The following is a 19401-nucleotide window of genomic DNA, read 5'->3' as shown; positions in this document are numbered from 1 at the left end:
GGTGAAGGGAGGATGAAGATCTGAGGGGCCGAGAGGGAACAGAGATTTGAAGCAGGTCAGAAAGATGGGGAGGGGCAAGGTTATGGATGGCTTTGAATGTAAACAGAAGTATTTTGAATTCGATACGATGTTTAACAGGTAGCCAGTGGAGTTGCTGGAGGACAGGGGTGATGTGGTGAGAGGAGGGGGTTCTAGTGATGATCCGGGCTGAAGAATTTTGGACGAGTTGGTGTTTATGGAGAAATTTCTGGTTGATACCGAAGAGAAGTGCGTTGCAATAATCGATGCGGGAGGTGACGAGACTGTGGATAAGGATAGCAGCGGTGTGAGGGGTGAGCGAGGGACGGAGACGGTTAATATTACGGAGGTGGAAATAAGCAGACCGAGTTATGTTATTTATATGGGACTGAAAAGATAGTGAGCTATCGAGGATGACACCCAGGCTCTTGACCTGAGGGGAGGGGGACACGGTTGAACTGTCAAAGGTGAGAGAGAAACTGTTAGTTTTGTGGAGGGTGGATTTGGTACCGACAAGGAGAAGTTCGGTTTTAATTTCTGAGAGGCAAAGTGAGAGGGATGAAGGTGGAAGAGAGGCGTCGGGTTTGCTGGAGAGGTAAAGTTGGGTGTCATCCGCGAAGCAGTGAAAGTGAATGCCAAACTTACGGAAAATATTGCCAAGAGGAAGTAGGTAGATAATAAAGAGAAGTGGCCCCAGGACAGACCCTTGAGGCACACCAGAGGACACAGGAGAGGACCGTGAGCTGAACGAGTTGATTTGGATGAATTGTGAGCGATCAGAGAGAAAGGAATGAAACCAGCGGAATGGGGTATGTGTGATGCCTAGGGTGGAAAGTCTGTCTAGCAGGATAGGGTGGGAAATGGTGTCAAAGGCTGCGGTCAGGTTGAGAAGGATGAGGATGGAGAGTGAACCGGCATCGGCTGCCATAAAAAGATCATTCGTGATTTTTATGAGAGCCGATTCAGTACTGTGGCGGGGGCGGAAACCAGACTGGAATTGTTCGTACAGGTTATTGTGAGTGAGGTGTGAGTGAAGCTGGGACACAACTGTCTTTTCAAGAATTTTGGCGATGAATGGGAGGTGGGAAATTGGACGTAAGTTATTGAAATCGTTTGGGTCTGAGCCAGGTTTTTTCAGGATTGGAGTGACAGCTGCGGTTTTGAGTGGGATAGGAACAATTCCAGTTGATAATGAGGAGTGAATAATAGTAGAAATAAATGGGAGAAGAGAGGGTAAGCAGGACTTTATAAGGATAGTAGGGAGGGGGTCGAGTTGACAGGAGGAGTTCTTGGATTTGGTGATAATGTCTGAGATTATAGAGGAATGGGGGAGTTCAAAGGCAGAAAGTCGTTGGGAAGGAGTAGAAAGGCTGGGAGAGGTGGGGGAGACAGAGGACCCGAGGTGCTGATGGATTTTGTTGATCTTTTCACTAAAAAACATAAGCAGAGTGTTGCATGTCTCAGAGGAATTGAAGTGTGAGGGGAGAGAGATAGGAGGTTGTGTGATTTTGTGATAGAGGGAAAAGAGGGCCCGTGAGTTTCCAGGATTAGAGTCAATGAGTCCAGAGTAATATTGCGATTTTGCACAAGTGATAGAGTCCTTGTAATGGGTAAGGTGAGTTGCGTACATGTCCTTGTGAGTAGTGAGCCCAGACTTCCTGTAAAGTCTTTCAAGTTGGCGAGATTTTGCCTTGATGGAGCGGAGATGGGCAGTGAACCAGGGTGCAGACCGGGTGAATTGGACCGACCGGGACTTTACAGGAGCCAGGGCGTTGAGGGTGTTCGTGAGGTCGGCGTTGTACCGGGAAACAAGTTCATCAGGAGATGAGTTGCAGTCCGGAGTCAGGGTGGCGATCGTCTCAGTGAGGGTGGCAACATTGATGTCCTTGATATTGCGATATGAGATGACACGGGGGGGTTTGGGGAGAGAGAGGGTGATGGAAACAGTGAAAGAAACCAGGAAATGGTCTGTTATGGGGAGTTCATTAGCTGTGCAATTCTTAGGGATAAGGCCAGACATGCAAATGAGGTCCAGGCTGTGGCCTTTTATGTGGGTGGGAAAGTCCGAGAATTGATGGAGACCAAAGCTGTCGAGTGAGGAGGTGAAGTCTTTAGTGAGGGGAAGAATGGAATTGTCCATGTGGATGTTGAAGTCCCCGAGAATAATTACATTTGGTGACAGGGTGGAGAGGTGTGTGAGGACTTCAGAGAATTCTTTTAGAAAGTCACAATGTGGTTTTGGTGCACGGTATACAGTGGCTATGATGGTGGGTGAGGGTCCAGAAATTTTACAAGCAAGGCATTCAAACGATAGGGTTTCCTGGAGTGAAACTTGAAGGATTTTCCAGTTCTTGCGGTAAATTATCGCCAGACCACCTCCACGGCTTGAGAGGCGGGGCTTAGAAATGTAAACAAAGCCTGGCGGAGTCGCGCCATTGAGCTCGGAGAAGTCTCCCGCCATTTGCCAAGTCTCATTTATACAAAAAAAGTCAAGCTTACGGTCAATTACAATGTCTTGGATAAGACACCCCTTTCCCCTAAGCGAGCGGGAGAGCAGCGGCAGCCAAAGCGCGCCAGCGTCCGCTCGTCCCGGAAGCGGAAGTGAGTATTGGAACGGCAAAGTCAAGTCCTTTGTGTTGGTCTATCCTGAAGATGTTGCCATTCGCAAGAAAAATCAGTTCAGAAGATGCGCTTTCTTTTCCCGTTTTTTTACATTTCTGGTTGCTCACACCTCAATTGCGTGTTCCTGCGCTGGGTGCGCGTCTGTGTACAGGTTCCCAACACTCTCAAGTTCTGTTGTTACTTCGCCCTTTTTGCGGCCTTGGTCCAAACTCCGGCTGAGCCTGCATTCAAGTGCCCCCAGCTGAAGCATTTGATCCACCATTTCTTGTGAATTCGAACAGGTAGAATCGGGCCATCTGTCACATGTTCCATTACTTTTGCTTGTGTGGAAAGCGTGTGCTTTGTCCGTAGTTTTATTTTTATTTTTCAGGCATTTAAATGTACATACAGTGTCTGAAATAACGTCTGCCCGGACGTCTGAGGCGTGCAACCTTTACGTCGGGTGTACAACGTTATAATATAATAATAATAATAATAATAATAATAATAATAATAATACATTTCATTTTTAAGGGCCTTTCAAAACTCTACGCGCCCCACGCGCCAGCGTTCACTCAATCCGGAAGTAACTCAAATAGATAGAAAGCTAGCCAGCTAATAGATACAGTAATAATAATAATTTCATTTAGAAGCACCTTTAAAAACTCAAGGTCACTTTACAGTCGCCGGATACAGTCGCTAATAGATAGCTAAATGATAGCTAGCTAGATAGCTAGCAAGCCAGCTAATAGATAGCAAATTGATAGTTCAGTAGCTCGCTAGTCAAAAGTCAAAGTCAGCTTTATTGTCAAATATGCTAATATGCATGACATACAGCACAGATGAAATTAATGTCCTCTCGGACCCAGCATGCAAGGCACTAATAGTTGGCTAACGTGACTAAAAAAGACATACAATTGACAACAGATTATACATGTAATTTCTGAATGTAAAGTGAGGTAGTGTCATGTGTAAAGTGAGGTAGTGACATATATAAAGTGACATAATGTAGTAATGCAAAAACAAACGAGAAGAAACGGTTGAAGTGAGGTCTTGCAGAAAAAAAAGAACAAAAAATAGAGTTCAGGATGATAGTATAGCGTGTAGCATGTCCTCAGAGTTCGGTGAGTGTTGCAGTGGGAAGGGGCAGGCTTGGCAGGGCTGGGAGGGAGTTGAGTCTCCGGACTGCCTGGTGGCAGAAACTGTCCTTGAGCCTGCTGGTCTTGGCTCGGCGACTCTGCAGACTCCTAACCGTTGGCAGCAGGCTGAAGAGGCTGTGGGAGGGGTGTGTGGGATCGCCAGCGATCCTGATGGCTCTGCGGGTGAGGCGGGTGTTGTAGATGTCCTGAAGGGGGGGAGAGAGACACCGATGATCTTCTCAGCTGTCCTCACGATGCGCTGCAGAGTCTTACGGCAGGACACGGTGCAGGCGCCATACCACACGGTGATACAGCTGGTCAGGATGCTCTCGATGGTACCGCGGTAGAAGGAGGTCGTGATGGGGGTCGGGGCTCCAACTCTTTTGAGCTTGCGGAGGAAGTACAGGCGCTGGTGGGATCTCTTGGCCATTGATGCCGTGGTGCGGCTCCAGGACAGGTCTTCGGATATGTGCACTCCCAGGAACTTGGTGCTGCTCACTCTCTCCACTGCAGCACCGTCGATGGTTAGTGGAGCATGCTGGGGGCGCACTCTCCTGAAGTCCACAACAATCTCCTTCGTCTTCTGCACATTCAGACAGAGATTGTTGTCCTTGCACCACGTGGCAACGCGGCTGACCTCGTCCCTGTAGGCTGTCTCCTCATCGTTGTTGATGAGGCCCACCACAATTGTGTGGTGAATAAGTGTCCTTGAGAGTTCTTAAAGGCGCCCACAAATGAAATGTATTATTACTATTATTATTATTATTACATACAGTAGTAATAATAATAATAATAATAATACATTTCATTCACAAGCGCGTTAGAAAACTCTCAAGGTCACTTTACAGCCGCAGGATACCTAGCCAGCTAGATCGCTAAATGATAGCTAGCTAGATAGCTACCGAGCCAGCTAATAGATAGCAAATAGGCACCCACAAATGAAATGTATTATTACTATTATTAATAGATACAGTAATAATAATCATACATTTCATTCACAAGCGCTTTTGAAAACTCAAGGTCACTTGACAGTCACAGGATACAGTTGCTAATAGATTATTATTGTTTTTTTGCGATTAGTCGTCTTATTGTGTTTCAAGTTGTGAAAAATGCGGCAGGCAACTTTTCAGAGTTGTCTGCCCTGATGTCCGCTAACTTTTTCTCATGAGTTGCAGACACTTGTAAATACCATGAATTCAAGATGGCATTCTGATATTTAGCCTCAAATTAATCTTTTTATGTAAAACGCTAATGTTTTCAGCATAGCACAAAAAAAGGAAGTGACCTTGCCGCTGCGATCATTTTGGAGGACTGTATGTTCTGTACAGTTGTCTGAAGAATTAATGGATGTTATTGGTGTGAATGGACAATATTCTATCACAGAAACACTAAATTGATTTGTTGAGATATTTCCACAAAGTGTTTGGCAATCAGGTACAATGATAACTCAGTTTACGAACGCTTAAGATCACGAACTTTTCGTCTCACGAACATTAAATTTGCGATCATATAGTCTTGTCTGGCGAACAAGTTTTCGTTGAGTGCAGACATGATTTGTTATCGAGTGGAGTAATTTTGCTATTATGGGAGCGAAAAAGCGAAAATGACGGCCGAGAAAAAGGAGATCATTGAAAAACACCAACAAGGTGTGCGTTTGTGACTTCGCATCCCAGTACCAGTAAGTCGACCATTGACAACGACCATCACAAAGGTCAATAAAACGACTTGATTATACAGGACAGTTCATTTCTTTCATGGCAATACAATAGCAAATTTATTATACATAAAATAAGGTCTATTTTATGCAGTTTTAAAGGACAACCAACACCATTTTTTTGTTTCCTAACTGACATCAGAAAAACGTCTTATAGCATCTAAAATACCCAAAACACGCAGGCTGATATTTTTAGTCAAATGCAAAACACCAATAAAAATGACAAAGTGTCCAAAAACGACTTCAAAATGAAACCGGAAATGGCCAGTTTGCGATGTCACGCCAAGACGAGAATCAAAACAATGGCTTCAGATTCGGAGAATATGCTTTCTTGTTACTCATCCAGTTATGAATATCATTCAAATAGTTCTGAAGAAGAAAGCATACATGTATGAAATTGATTAAAGAATTTATTCCGTGTCATTTTGAGGCATCATGCAGCATGTTGTGTCCCAGAAAATGCAAAAGATGCCGCCAAAGCTCCGTTGGAAACAGGCTGATTCGTGTGCTGGGAATTTGTGTCAAGTAGTATAAAATAGTAGTCTTGGTGCAACACACAACGATTCACCATTGCGTTATTTTTGTCTTTTCCTTCTAATTTCGCCATCAACACGGATCAATACGAAGTTTTCCTTACCAAACAAAGTACCCAAAATGCATCGTGTGTCGCTTTCTCGGTCAGGGGGCGTTCTAAATGTGACGTCACGCAGGGGATCGTCATCAACTCGAAAACAAGACTTCCTGAATATTCAGCGCAAGTCTTAAAACGTAAAATATAGCGATATGCGGTGGAATCTTTGTCAAATACGCTCAGTAGCAGTTATTTGAAGTCATTGTACAAATTATGGACGCAACTTGTCCGGAGGCGTCGGTTGTCCTTTAATTCATTTTAGTTTTTAATTGATTGTCTGAAGCTGAATTGGTGTTTCTCATGAACACCAATAGTCACAGTTTGTTTTTTTCCATGTAAAATGAAGCCTGTTTTTCTGTCTTATTTTTTTTTATGCCACTATGAAAAATGCCTCGAAAAAGTTCAATTGCTGGTATTATATTGATTGACACTGGAACCGCGAGATTAAGGCGGACCAGGAAATGGGGGGATGGACAAAAATCTGCAGTGCAGATTTCAATGTTTAGTGACTGTCAAGGCACATTTGTGTTTGCCCAAGAGTATGTTTGATCAACGCAAATCCAATTTCAAAGCATTCGCTCACTTCATTATATTCCCATCAAATGGCTTACTCGGATAATCACTACTGTACAACTATGGGATCATTATATTTTGCTTATTATGCATACCGTATTTTCTAGTGTATAAAGCGCACCAGAGTATAAGGCCATCTTGGACATCACTACAACTCTGGCATCACTTTTGGCATGTCATTTTGCTTATAATCATAATAATCGTAATCGTAATGATAATAATTATGATGATTATTATTATTATGTATACTGTATTTTCTGGTGTATACGGTTCACCTTATACACTGGAAAATACGGTAGATTTTTTGTGTGATTTCATTTGCCATGCTGACATATATGTAACCAACTTAAGACCAGCTCGACATATGACCCCCCGTACTTATGACCGCGACCTCCAGACTCTATTAAAAAATAATAATATTCTACGCCTGGCACCGCAATGCGATAGTAGGCCGGCAACACGTCCAAAAAGTTTGGCCAGCCAGCCAGCATCTCACTCTCACACAGCAATCGACCGTGTGATGGCACCAGAGCGGGTTAGTTTGCGAGTCTCAGTGTCTCTACTCAACATTTTGAATGGATTTCGACTTATGACCATTTCGACTTACGTCCGTTTGGTCGGAACGGAAGTCGGTCGTAAGTTGGATGTTAGCTGTATTTACCGTATTTTCCAGTGTATAAGGCAATGAATGACACGTTTTCCATACATATGAGGCACACCACATTATAAGGTTGAGGCCGTGCACGACTTCTTCTACATGGGAAAATGGATTCAGTGGCTGTTGACAGTCGTTACAAGACCTGTTGTGGCTCAATGTGACTTCACATATAAGGCGCACCTGCGTATAAGGCGCAGTGTTATCTTTTGAAGAAAATCAAGGCTTTTACGTGCACCTTATACACCTGAAAATACGGTAATATTAATTTATTGCTGTCTTAATTTTGCATTCCTTTTTTACCTCAATGACAATTAACTTTAGGGAGATGGATGATTTTTTTTTTTTTTTTTTTTTTTTTGGCGGGAGGGTCTATTTTATTGTAGCTTTGCTCTGATAAGACATGCAAATGTCGCCGGTCTCATAAGCACATCGATGAAAATGAAAATAGACTACTACACTTGCACACACTGATGACAATGTCTTAATATGTCTCTGAATTATTTTGTTCTACACTGTTGTTTTTTTTTTACTCTCAATAAATGCATCTTTATATGCAAATTAACTTCTAAATGTTGTCATTGTTTTGTGATGAAAATATACAAGCAACATTTTTGTCCTGCAATTGGAACAGTTCAATTCAATCATGTCATGTTTAAATGTTTTTTCGACCTACGCTGTGTATGGCTTCAAGCTAGTGTTTCCCAATTAGGTGAATGTGTGTGGCATAAGGGAACATTGAATAATTTATAATAATAATAATACATTTCACTTATAAGCACCTTTCAAAACTCTAAAGGTCACTTTACAGTTACAGGATAAGTTTTGATGTGGGTGAGCAGCGGCAGCCACACGCACTCAACCCGGAAGTAACTCAAATAGATAGAAAGCTAGCTAGCTACCCAATCGATAGCCAACAGATACCTAGCTAGGTAGCCAGCCAGCTTAATAGCGAATAGATAACGACCTAGATAGTTAGCTAGCAAGCCAGATAGCTAATAGATAGCAGATAGCTAGCAAATGATAATAATAAATAATATAACGATACATTTCTCATATAAGCGCCTTTCAAAATGCAGCTCAGTAAGCTGTGGCACACCTGAAATGTCTTTTTCAAGCTCAAATGACCGCTGAAAAGAAAGAAACTTCTCGAGCATGTCTGAATATTATTTTTATTTGTTGTACCTGCTCACAGGAGGGACTTAATCAAAATGAATTCATTTTCTTGTGCTAAATGTTACAAGAGTATTTTTACATTTCATTTCTAAGCCCTTTTCAAAACTCTTTACAGTCATAGGCTAAGTTTTTCTGTGGGTGAGCAGCGGCGGCCACACGCGCCAGCGTTCACTCAACCCAGAAGTAACTCAAACAAAAAGCTAGCTCGCTATCTAATAGATAGCTAATAGCATTTTTGGCCATGACAATCATCAAGGAGAAGACTGTGATGAGCGGTTGCGCCTTTTCGGCAGCATGGATATGCCAGTACTGTTTTTGAATCGGAGGAATGTCGGAGCCATTTGACTGTCATCGCTGGACACCAAAGGGGCCATTGTGGTTTTTACACCTGTAATGGGCAGCATCTGCACAGCCCCGTTTTGTTCAGCGGAAAGGTCGGTGCTGTTGGTCAGTCTGCGGTTGGATGGATGCATGGCTTGAGGAGCCCGCGATAAGAAGAAAGCAGTGTCAGCGCAGAGCGCCGTTGCGTATGTGGAACTGTCGCGGCTTGGAATTGAAGCAGATTTATGTGGGACAGGAGGTGTGAGACAATGTCTTTTCGTCAATGGATGCTACAGCTTTGTGTTTGCTTTCAACATTTAGCTTGTAGTAGACGTGCAAATTCCACCCTGATCTACTGCTGAAATGGATGCTTTGATCCTCTCCTCTTTCATCTAGAACTGCTTCATGTCATCACAAAGAGGGTACAGCAAGTCCTGCAAGTACAGCAAGAATGAATGACTGTGTCTTTGTGTTGTCATATGTGTTATTTTTGTTTTTCCCAAGATGACGGCGCGTGAACACGCAGCGGCTCCCCTCTCCCGGCAAATTGGCGTTTTCATGTTTATTATGTTTGTTAAGTCATTATAAGTGCCTGGCATGCTGGGTCCGAGAGGACAGTAATTTCATCTGTGCTGTATGTCATGCATATTAGCATATTTGACAATAAAGCTGACTTTGACTGACTTGACTTTTGACTAGCTAGCGAGATAGATAGATAGCCAGCTAGATAGCAAATAGAGAGCTTATGTTTATATAATTATATTATTGTTAATTATATACTCACTCCATTTGAACCTATTTGATACTTTGTTTTGATTTTATGTATGTATCACATAGGCATGTTCATCCTTCATTTTCATTCATTTTTTTAAATGTTTTTATTTCCAAGGCAACATTGCATTCGCGTTAACAATCCAAAAATGCAGAAAGAATTATGTAAACAAATTACAATAATCTTCATTGAATACTCAATTGTGTTAAATTGTACTTAGTGAGAATCACGAACCACTGCCTTTAGGAAGAGGGGAAAAAGTTCAAGCTGTGCACATAACTACTTCACTTGGAGCAACACTGCTCATTTACAAAACCGTCTTTTTCACGAAATACAGTAAAGTCTCGTTATATCGAAATCGGTTATATCGATAGTACCGCTTATTACAATACTATTTCTATGAACGCAGAGAGAGAAAATTACATGCGCGCATGGTCGGATATATCGATAGTCCCAGTTATATCGATATTTTTTCGGACTCCCGAGAATATCGATATAACGAGACTTTACTGTATTGTCTTTTCTGGCATTTATTTTTCCCCATGCACTCTTCCCCATATTTTTGCTTAGAATGAATCAGTCTGTGATTCAGATCTTTTTAGGCCAGCAGAGAAGGCCATGCAGGCCTTGATGAAAATCTGAAAGCCAATTTCATAAGAACGTATGGACAAAATATAATGAATCAGTCTGTGATTCAGATCTTTTTAGATCTCGAGGACTTGCACACTGCAAGAACCAAACAAGGGCGCGGAAAATCCTACTCGACCCTCCGCACCCTGCGCACCACCATTTTCCAGCGACTCCCCTCGGGCAGGCGGAACCGATCCATGAGCACCAAATCCAGCAGACATTTCAACAGCTTCTTCCCTCGTCGTGACGCTCTAAACAGTAACCCAAATAGAACTGTATAGTGCCTCTTTGCAATTTTCTTATGATGATTAGTGCATCCAAAAGATTGAGGAGGCTGCCAAATGAAAAATAAAGTCATGTAGTTTATTCAATACATTGTAAACATGAACATTGTAAAGAGCAATACATAGGGGAGACTAAACAAATTGTCAAAAAAGACGTTATCAACATCGCAGGTATAATACGAGTGGGCCTCAATCTGCAGTACATATGCACCTAAAAGTTAGCAACCATATATTTGATGACAGTGAGGTTAAAATCTTCGTGAAAGAAAATAGATGGTTTGAAAGGGGAGTAAAAGCTTTTTTTTAACAAAAGAGCAAATCCCTTCACTAAATCGCCATGGTGGGGTGTGGTTTAATTTGGATCGTTCGTGCAACAGACATCTTAGGCAATATAGGCTTAGTTATGCTGATGAGGTTATTCCAGAGCAAATGGGGCAATCAGGCCAGTCGTAGACCCCATAATCAGGCAGGATAATAGAAGTAATCAGTGTAGCCTCAGGGAATAGTCCTCGGATCCCCCCAACCTGAGAGCAGGGACCTATCATCGCAGAGTCCGGCATCGCCATGTTTGGACTGGTTCTTAATCTTGTTGGAGGCACCGAACCCCACCAGTTTCATATGCTCATTGAACGAACCCTTCTTTCAATGACTGTGCCCACTAACTGCAGACCAGACTGAGGGGTGGATCTTTGCGGTGGAGGATCCACCAAACCCCTGAGATTGACTCACCGAACCCCTATAGGGTGCCATCGAACCCAGTTTAAGAACCACTGGACTGGAGTTATCTGAGCTTGAAATAGGGGTGAATGTACAAAAGGCAAATGCTGCCTCCTTGTGAGAAGGGAACATTTTGCCAGAGGTCTGACCAGTGCTTTATAGGCACATTTGAGAAAAACCAAAAGCCGAACAAATTCGTGAATGGCGCTGCACGTCGTATTTTCATGAGTTAAAAATTGCTGTGTATTGAAAATTGGGGTAAAGGAGGCACACACACACACACACACACACGCACACACACACACACACACACACACACACACACACACACACACACACACACACACACACACACACACACACACACACACACACACAATGATGTTCAATATAGCATTTTCGGTTTACGTTCATTGGTGTGCCAAACTCTGAGCTGCTGTGTAAATGCCCAGGTGGCTCAGTCAGTCTGACAGGACCATGTCTTCCTGGTCCAGGAGGACCACTCATAAGTTGTCCTGAATTTCCCAATTGCCACCCTTCCTCTCGATAACAAGGTCCCCATGAAACAATCAGTGACCGTTGACCTCTTCCCCTGAAAGCAAAATTCTTCTTGTCGGCTGATTACAAATCGACACTTTCCTGGACTTGGCCCGCGAGAGGACTGAGGAGGGCTATCGAGTTCCTTGCGCAAGATCTTGACAAGATTGTTGTGTTAGCACTTTTCACTTCTGACCGCATTCTCTCCAAGATGGATAGAATGCGGTCCTCCTCAGGCCAGTCGTTAGTCAGAACGATAGGAACTATCAGTGGAGCAGCTGCAGGGAGTAGTCCTCTGCTCCCCCCAACCTATCATAGCAGAGTCCGGCACCGCCATCTTTGGACAGTAGGGCCTAAACTACCAGTAAGACTTTAGTTTGCTGACAAAGTTTCTTGGATAAGAAGCGAAACGTCCGACACCTTCAAAGAAGTACAGATGACGGCTGAAGAAACCTTTTCATTGATGGACCACTCCTGTACGACTGAGAGCTTACACAGACGTATCCAAGATGGATTCGACATGTTCTTTACAGTCACACGATTATTTTTTTTCTGTGGGTGACCAGCAGCAGCCACACGCACAAGCATTCAGGCAACCCGGAAGTCGCTCAAATAGTTGTAGAAATAAACATAAATAAATAACAAATAAATAGAAATAAACAGATAAACAAATAAATAAATAAACAGAAAGAGACAAACAAATAAATAAAACGATTAATAAATAAACTGCTGAATAAATGAGCAAACAAAAAATAAATATATAAGTAAAAATAATAGGTAAATATAACCCGAATAAAAATAAAGGGAAATATAAAATTAAAAATGAATAAACACTAATAGAGAATAAAAACAACAAATAAACACATTAACACAAAAATAAATAAAACTAATAAGTACATAATCCATGAATAACAATAAAGGGAACCATTAAAAAAAATACATAGATTGATCAATCAATAAATACATTGAATGTTGTCATTGCTGTCTTCTCCATCTATATAGTTTTTAAAAGTCCAAAGTGTCATCGCCTATAAGCACCTGTTTGCTCAGTGTGGCTCCATGCTAATGCTGGCTTGCGCAGTCATGGCTTTGTGGCTTCCTGTCCCTCGGATACAAAACGTGAACAATACTTGCGATACTACTAATACTAACGATACTTGCCAGCTATCTAGCTAACTATCTATTAGCTATGTAGCTCTATAACTGGCTGGCTAGCGATAAAGCTAGATAGCTATTAGCTATCTGTTGGCTGGCTAGCTAGCTTTCTATCTATTTGAGTTATTTCCGGGTTGAGTGAACGCTGGCACGTGTGGCTGCCGCTGCTCACCCACCGAAAAACTTATCCTGTGACTGTAAAGCGACCTTGAAAGTTTAAAAGGCACTTACAAATTAAATGTATTACTATTATTATTATTATTAAAAACCCTGGGACTGGAGTGGACACATTTTTGCACATCATCTGGCACTGCCAGATTCTGGCAGTCTATGAGCTAACTTAAAGGACAACCGACACCATTTTTTTGTTTCCTAACTTAGATCAGAAAAACATTTTATAGCATCTAAAATACACAAAACACACAGGCTGATATTTTAGTCAAATAATTAAAGTGTCCCAAAACTACTGCAAAATGACCCCGGAAATGGCGAGTTTCAGAAGGTCCCGCCCCCTTGTTCGTGATGTCACGCCAAGACGTCTTGCCTTGCTCTAGAATCAAAACAATGGCTTCAGATTCGGAGAAGGTGCTTTCTTGTTACTCATCCAGTTATGAATATGATTCAAATAGTTCTGAAGAGGAAAGCATAAATGTTTGCAATTGATTCAAGGAGTCCTCCCATATCAATTCGAGCCGTCAATGACAGCAAAGTAGCGCCCAGAAAATGCACAAGATGGCGCACAAGCTCCGTTGGAAACGGGCTGATTTGTCCGCTGGGAATTTGTATAAACTTACATCTTCTTCATGTGTGTTAGCGCAATTGGCTGCGACACACAACTATTCGCCATCACGTTATGTATGTAGTTTTCCTTCTAATTTTTCGATCAACATGGTGTTTTCAAATGAAAAAAAGTACCCAAAATGCATTGTGTGTCGCTTTCTCGGTCACGGGCGTTCCCTCCGTGACGACACTTCCGGCATCGTCATCGACTCGAAAACAAGACGTCATGAATATTCAGTGCGAGTCTTAAAAGGAAAAGTATAGCTACATGCCATGGGATCTTTGTCAAATGCGCTCAGTAGAAGTCATTTGAAGTCATTTTACAAATTATGGACGCAACTTTTCCGGAGGTGTCGGTTATCCTTTAACCCTCGAGCACTTTTCCACATTATTGATCATCTTTGGAACTTGGGACAGTTTTACATCACCCTTCCGTATCAATTCGAGCCGTCAGGACTGATGTGTAGCGTCCCAGAAAATGCAGAAGATGGCGCCCAAAATCTGTTGGAAATGGTCTGATTTGTCTGCTGGGGATTTGTGTCAACTCGTATCAAATAGTAGTCTTAGTGCAACACACAACGATTCACCATCGCGTTATTTATGTGTTTTCTAATTTCGTCATCAACACGGATCAACACAAGGTTTTCAGACCAAACAAAGTACCGCAAAATGCGTGTGTCCTTTTCTCGGTCAGGGGCGTTCCTTCCGTGACGTGACGTCAGGAATCGTCACCGACTCAAAAATAAGACTTCCTGAATATTCAGCGCCAGTCTTAAAACGTAAAATATAGCTAACACAATTTATCCGGAGGCGTCGGTTTTCCTTTAGGGGAGGTATTTGTAATCCTCTACTCTTTCATCTGAAACTGCTTTATGTAACAAAGAGGGTACAGGAAGTGCTTAAGAATGTATGTCTCTCTGTGTCTTTGTGTTGTCATGTTATTTGTTATTTAGTTTTTTTTTTGTTCTTTTGACTTCAAGACGGCGCCGCGAGAGTGGCTGCCTTTCCAGCAGCTCCTGTGTTTTGCTTTTCTACTTTCATTTCTTTCATAACTTTGCTGCTGTGAAATGTAAATTTCTCCACTGCGAGACGAATAAAGGCAAATCCAATCCAATCCAAAAAAACATCTCAGAATATATTTTTAACTAATAGTTTCTTGTGATTTTTTTTTGTCAATAGAGGGAAAGTTTGACAAGTGTGCTCAGGAGGTGCAAAGTCATTCTCAAAATGACTCAAGGCTGTATTCGTTGCCAAATTAAGCAACACAAATGTCAAAATGTTGCCGTCTGACTTGTGTCCCATTTTTCAATTGCAGAAAGTTTACATAGCCAAGACTGACTCATTCAAAAATGTCTTCTTCAGAGGATCATTTGAAAACAAGGTCAAGAGTCGTCTCAATTGGCCACAAAAGTGGATTTATAATAATAATAATAATAATAATAATAATAATAATAATAATAATAATAATAATAATAATAATAATAATAAAAATTGACGGGTAAAGAGTGATCATTCGTTCCTGGTTCATCACTCTTCAGGGTGTTAGAAGTGGATGGTGAAATCAGCAGGAAGCCAGGTGTTGAACAGAATGTTATTTCAATCTTGTAGACAGCAGGGACATTGTGAGGTCGGTTGAGGAGAGACAGAAAGGAAAAGAGAAAGATAGATGCGCTGGGAGAGTATTTATATAAGACGGACAGGATGTGACGTAATAGGATATGACATCATGTAAAGGCAGGCAGGATATGAACAACAAAACGATGCAAAAAGATTTAAAACGGTGTTCAAATACCTGACATGTTTCATTCGTAGACGCCGAAACATGTCAGGTACAGTGAGACCTCAACTTACGAACTTAATTGGTTCCCAGACAGAGTGTGTAAGGCGAAAAGTGTGTATCTCAAAAAACAAATTCCCATAGGAAACCATTAAAATGGGAATAATCCGTTCCCGGGTTTCCATAAAATATACTTTTCAACTAAATAAGCCTTAAAACTACACACAACATACCTTATTCTATGTATAATAAATGTGCCATTGTATTGTAATGAAAGAAATACACTGCATTGTATCATAAAGTCACTTTATTTACATTTGTGATGGTCATTTATGGCTTGATGGAATGGCGTTGGAGGTCGAAGGTCAAAGGGAATTGCTGTTTGGAAAGAGAGGCGCATTACATGACGACTGTAATTAAAGAAATAAACTGTGCTGTAAAATAAAGTTTTATTTACCTTTTTGATGGTCGTTGATGGCTTATGGAATCACTCTTGCACTTGGATCCCTCTCATTCACACACATATATTCCGTCTTGCTGCGACTGATCTTCATTCCTCTCCTTTCCAGGGCACATGTCCACAGCTCTAGTTTCTCCGCCACCTGTTCCCTGTTCTCGCTACAGATCACAATGTCATATGCAAACATGATGGTCCAAGGAGATTCTTGTCTAATATCGTCTGTCAGCCTGTCCATCACCATAGCAAACAAGAAGGGGCTCAGAGCTGACCCCTGGTGGAGTCCCACTTCCACCTTGAAGTCCTCAGTCATACCGACAGCACACCTAACAACTGACTTACGGTCATGCTACATGTCTTGTACCGCTCTGACATACTTTTCCGTCACTCCAGACTTCCTCATGCATGCCACAGCTCTTCTCTGGGCACCCTGTCATACGCTTTCTCCAGATCTACAAAGACACAATGCAATTCCTTCTGACCTTCTCTGTACTTCTCTATCAGCATTCTTAAAGCAAACACTGCATCTGTCGTACTCTTTTTTGGCATGCTGCTCACAAATGTTCACTTCTGCTCTTAGTCTAGCTTCAACTACTCTTTCCCAGAGTTTAAACCCGGAAGTAACATAAAGTAAAAAAAAAAAAAAAAAAATACTATGACAACACAAAACACAGAGCCATTATAGCCTATATATAGCCAGCTACATAACTAATAGATAGCCATCCAGCTAGCTAGCTAGCCAGCCGGATAGCTGAAAGATAGCAAATAGATAGCTAATAAATAACAAATAGGTAGACATCTAGGTGGCTAGCTAGATAGCCAGCTAATCATCTATCCATTTACTCATAAATTTACTTTGTGCACATACGATGACTTTTTTGGTTTGCATGGCGGCATATTTAACTTAATTTCCGGACTATAGAGCGCACCTGATTATAAGCCTCACCCACTACATTTTTAGAGGAAAACCGATTTTGTACATATGTAACGGAGTTGTGCACTTAGATTATTAAATTATGAAGGAAGTGACGCAACGGCGCACAGTGTGGCACCATGTCCCGCCCATAGTTTCCAGAACAATCTGGAGGAGATTTATGGTGAGTCGCAATTTTCTGTTGGTCTCGATTAACGGGCATTTTCATGACAATATCTTATTTTGTTTCCCCTTTTATACTGTCTAGTGTTATCTAATTAGTTCCCTTATTCATTTCGAGTCCAGATTACTTTTTGTGTCATTATTTACTTCACGTTTTGTTGACTGGAACTTTGAAGTACATGTGCTTCATAGTGCTTTTCTATTGCGCAGTTAATCACAAGACGAAACCCATGCGACTTCACCCATCCCTTCTGCCATACTGTGTTGCAGGTAATAATTGCTCATTTCGTTTTTATTGTACAATATTTAGTTTCTTGTGTCGTGTTTCATTTGCCCGTGAATGTTCGTGGCGGTTTGAACTCTGCGCCCTTGCAAGCGCACCGCGTGTTCTGCCGAGTCTCCGCGTATGATGCGTTAAGGGACATCATGCAATCTCTAATTCTGTAAATAACCACTATACGATCACACGTTGTTAATTCTGTTTTGTTATCTACAATGTTTTGCATTTGAGAACAATCTGGAGGAGATTTATGTTAATCACAAGACGAAACCCATGCGACTTCACCCATCCCTTCTGCCATACTGTGTTGCAGAAATAAAAGAAATAAAAAGACACGTCCACGCGTCTGGTCTCATTAATACGGCAGCATCGTGGAGATACAGTCACAGTTGTGACACCCGTAAACATACACAAGCCACACCTGTATATAAGCCGCATGTGTGTAAACATATTTACAAGGTACACAGAGAGTTTTAATAATATAAGTTAACAATAATAATAATATAACTTTCTTCCTAAATGGTGCCATGCGGCAGTAAAACGGTAGCAACATGGTAAAAACACGCACGCAAAACAGTATAACAGGTCTGGTAAAACAGGTCTGGTAAGAGAACATACTGGTAAAAATCAAGGTAAGCTGTCTTCATCTTCCTCCTTTGAACTGAAGCCATTGAAGTCATCGTCCTCAGTGTCGGAATGAAGCAGTGTCATATAGACGTCGTCACACACTCCCTCAGCAGCTCTCTGGCTGTCAAAAATTTATTTTCGGTGGTGATTGTTTTTGCTTTCAGTCTGATCTGCACAGTCGAAACCCCTCGGCCATCGACTCTCTGTGTGTTCACCCAGTCTTCTAGAATGTTTCTGCAGTGACGTGCAGTCAGTGGAGGCAGGTGAGGCAGTGCCTCACCTGTCATCATGGAAAGCTGTCATGGAAATATCAAACGAAAACATAAATTAAACAGTTAGATGTATTTAGTGATTTGTACTTTTAAGTTCTTGTCCATTTAACTTCACCGTTTTAGGATTTTTTTCAAAATCGCGAATTTTCACATTTACCGTTCAAATACTAAGTAGAGACGAGCGGTGACGTCATTGATGACGTCAGTGCCTCACCAGCCATGAACCTCACCGCACGTCACTGTTTTCCTGTTCGGGCTACCTGCTTTTATTACCTCTGAAAGCTTTTTTCGTCTTTTTACATTTCTCCGGTTCTTCCCGCAGCCTTTTCCAGCGTCTCATCATCGATTCGTTCATGCCAAATTTACGTGCAGTAGCTGTGTTTCCTTCTTTATCGGACAGCTCGGTTGCTTTTAGCTTAAAAGCTGCGTCATATGTCTTTCTTTTTGCATTTTTCATGATGAGGATATGTTCGCGCGAATTTAATTCATGCACAAGACAAGAAGTCGCAGTCTTCCTCGACGCATATATTCCTCCACTCTTAATTTTACCTCTTCTACTCAAGTGCCCCTGGCGGCCGTTAGAAAAATTACATAAATTAGCCGCATCACGGAATAAGCCGCAGGGTTGAAAGTTTGGGAAAAAAGTAACGGTTTATAGTCCGGAATTTACGGCAACTGAAACTGTCATCATCTGGACTTGAGTATTTTTGGGGGGGTTATGGATGTATGTAATTGAATTACAAATGTATCCTAAATATGTGAGTGGCGACTGGGTTTATTTTGGACTGAAATACAGTGGGGCCTTGGCTTATGAACTTAATTGGTTCCCAGACAGAGTGTGTAAGACGAAAAGTGTGTATCTCAAAAATTAATTTCCCATAAGAAACCATTAAAATGAGAATAATCCGTTCCCAGGTCTCCATAAAATATAATTTTCACCTAAATAAGCCTTAAAACTACACACAACATACCTTATTCTATGTATAATAAATGTGCTATTGTATTAATGAAATAAATGCACTGCACTGTAAAATAAAGTCACTTTATTTACATGTGTGATGGTCATTGATGGCTCTTAATTGACACCTGTAGCTTTCTGACTTACAAGGTCTTACGAAACTGAGGCATCACATTATCATTCATCGTGGTAATGATTCAATAGCCACATTCTTTTCTGGATGGAACGGTT

The 19401-nt window shown here is 41.6% G+C and overlaps 1 long non-coding RNA gene across 1 annotated transcript; it reads right to left on the bottom strand.

Annotated features, from left to right (window-relative positions):
- Positions 1 to 15769: 15769 nt before the first annotated feature.
- LOC148902482 (uncharacterized) lies at positions 15770 to 18221 on the bottom strand. The gene is made up of 3 exons (XR_016118036.1): positions 17932 to 18221; positions 15938 to 16098; positions 15770 to 15858 (listed from the first exon to the last, which is right to left on the bottom strand). It is a non-coding gene; the product is annotated as an uncharacterized LOC148902482 (long non-coding RNA).
- Positions 18222 to 19401: the final 1180 nt, after the last annotated feature.

Source organism: Hippocampus bargibanti, linkage group LG02 (assembly GCF_051943395.1).
Source record: "Hippocampus bargibanti isolate YZ-2025 linkage group LG02, ASM5194339v1, whole genome shotgun sequence".
Taxonomy (NCBI): Eukaryota; Metazoa; Chordata; class Actinopteri; order Syngnathiformes; family Syngnathidae; genus Hippocampus; species Hippocampus bargibanti.
Note: the sequence above shows the minus strand (reverse complement) of the source record. Positions and strands in the feature narration are given on the sequence as shown.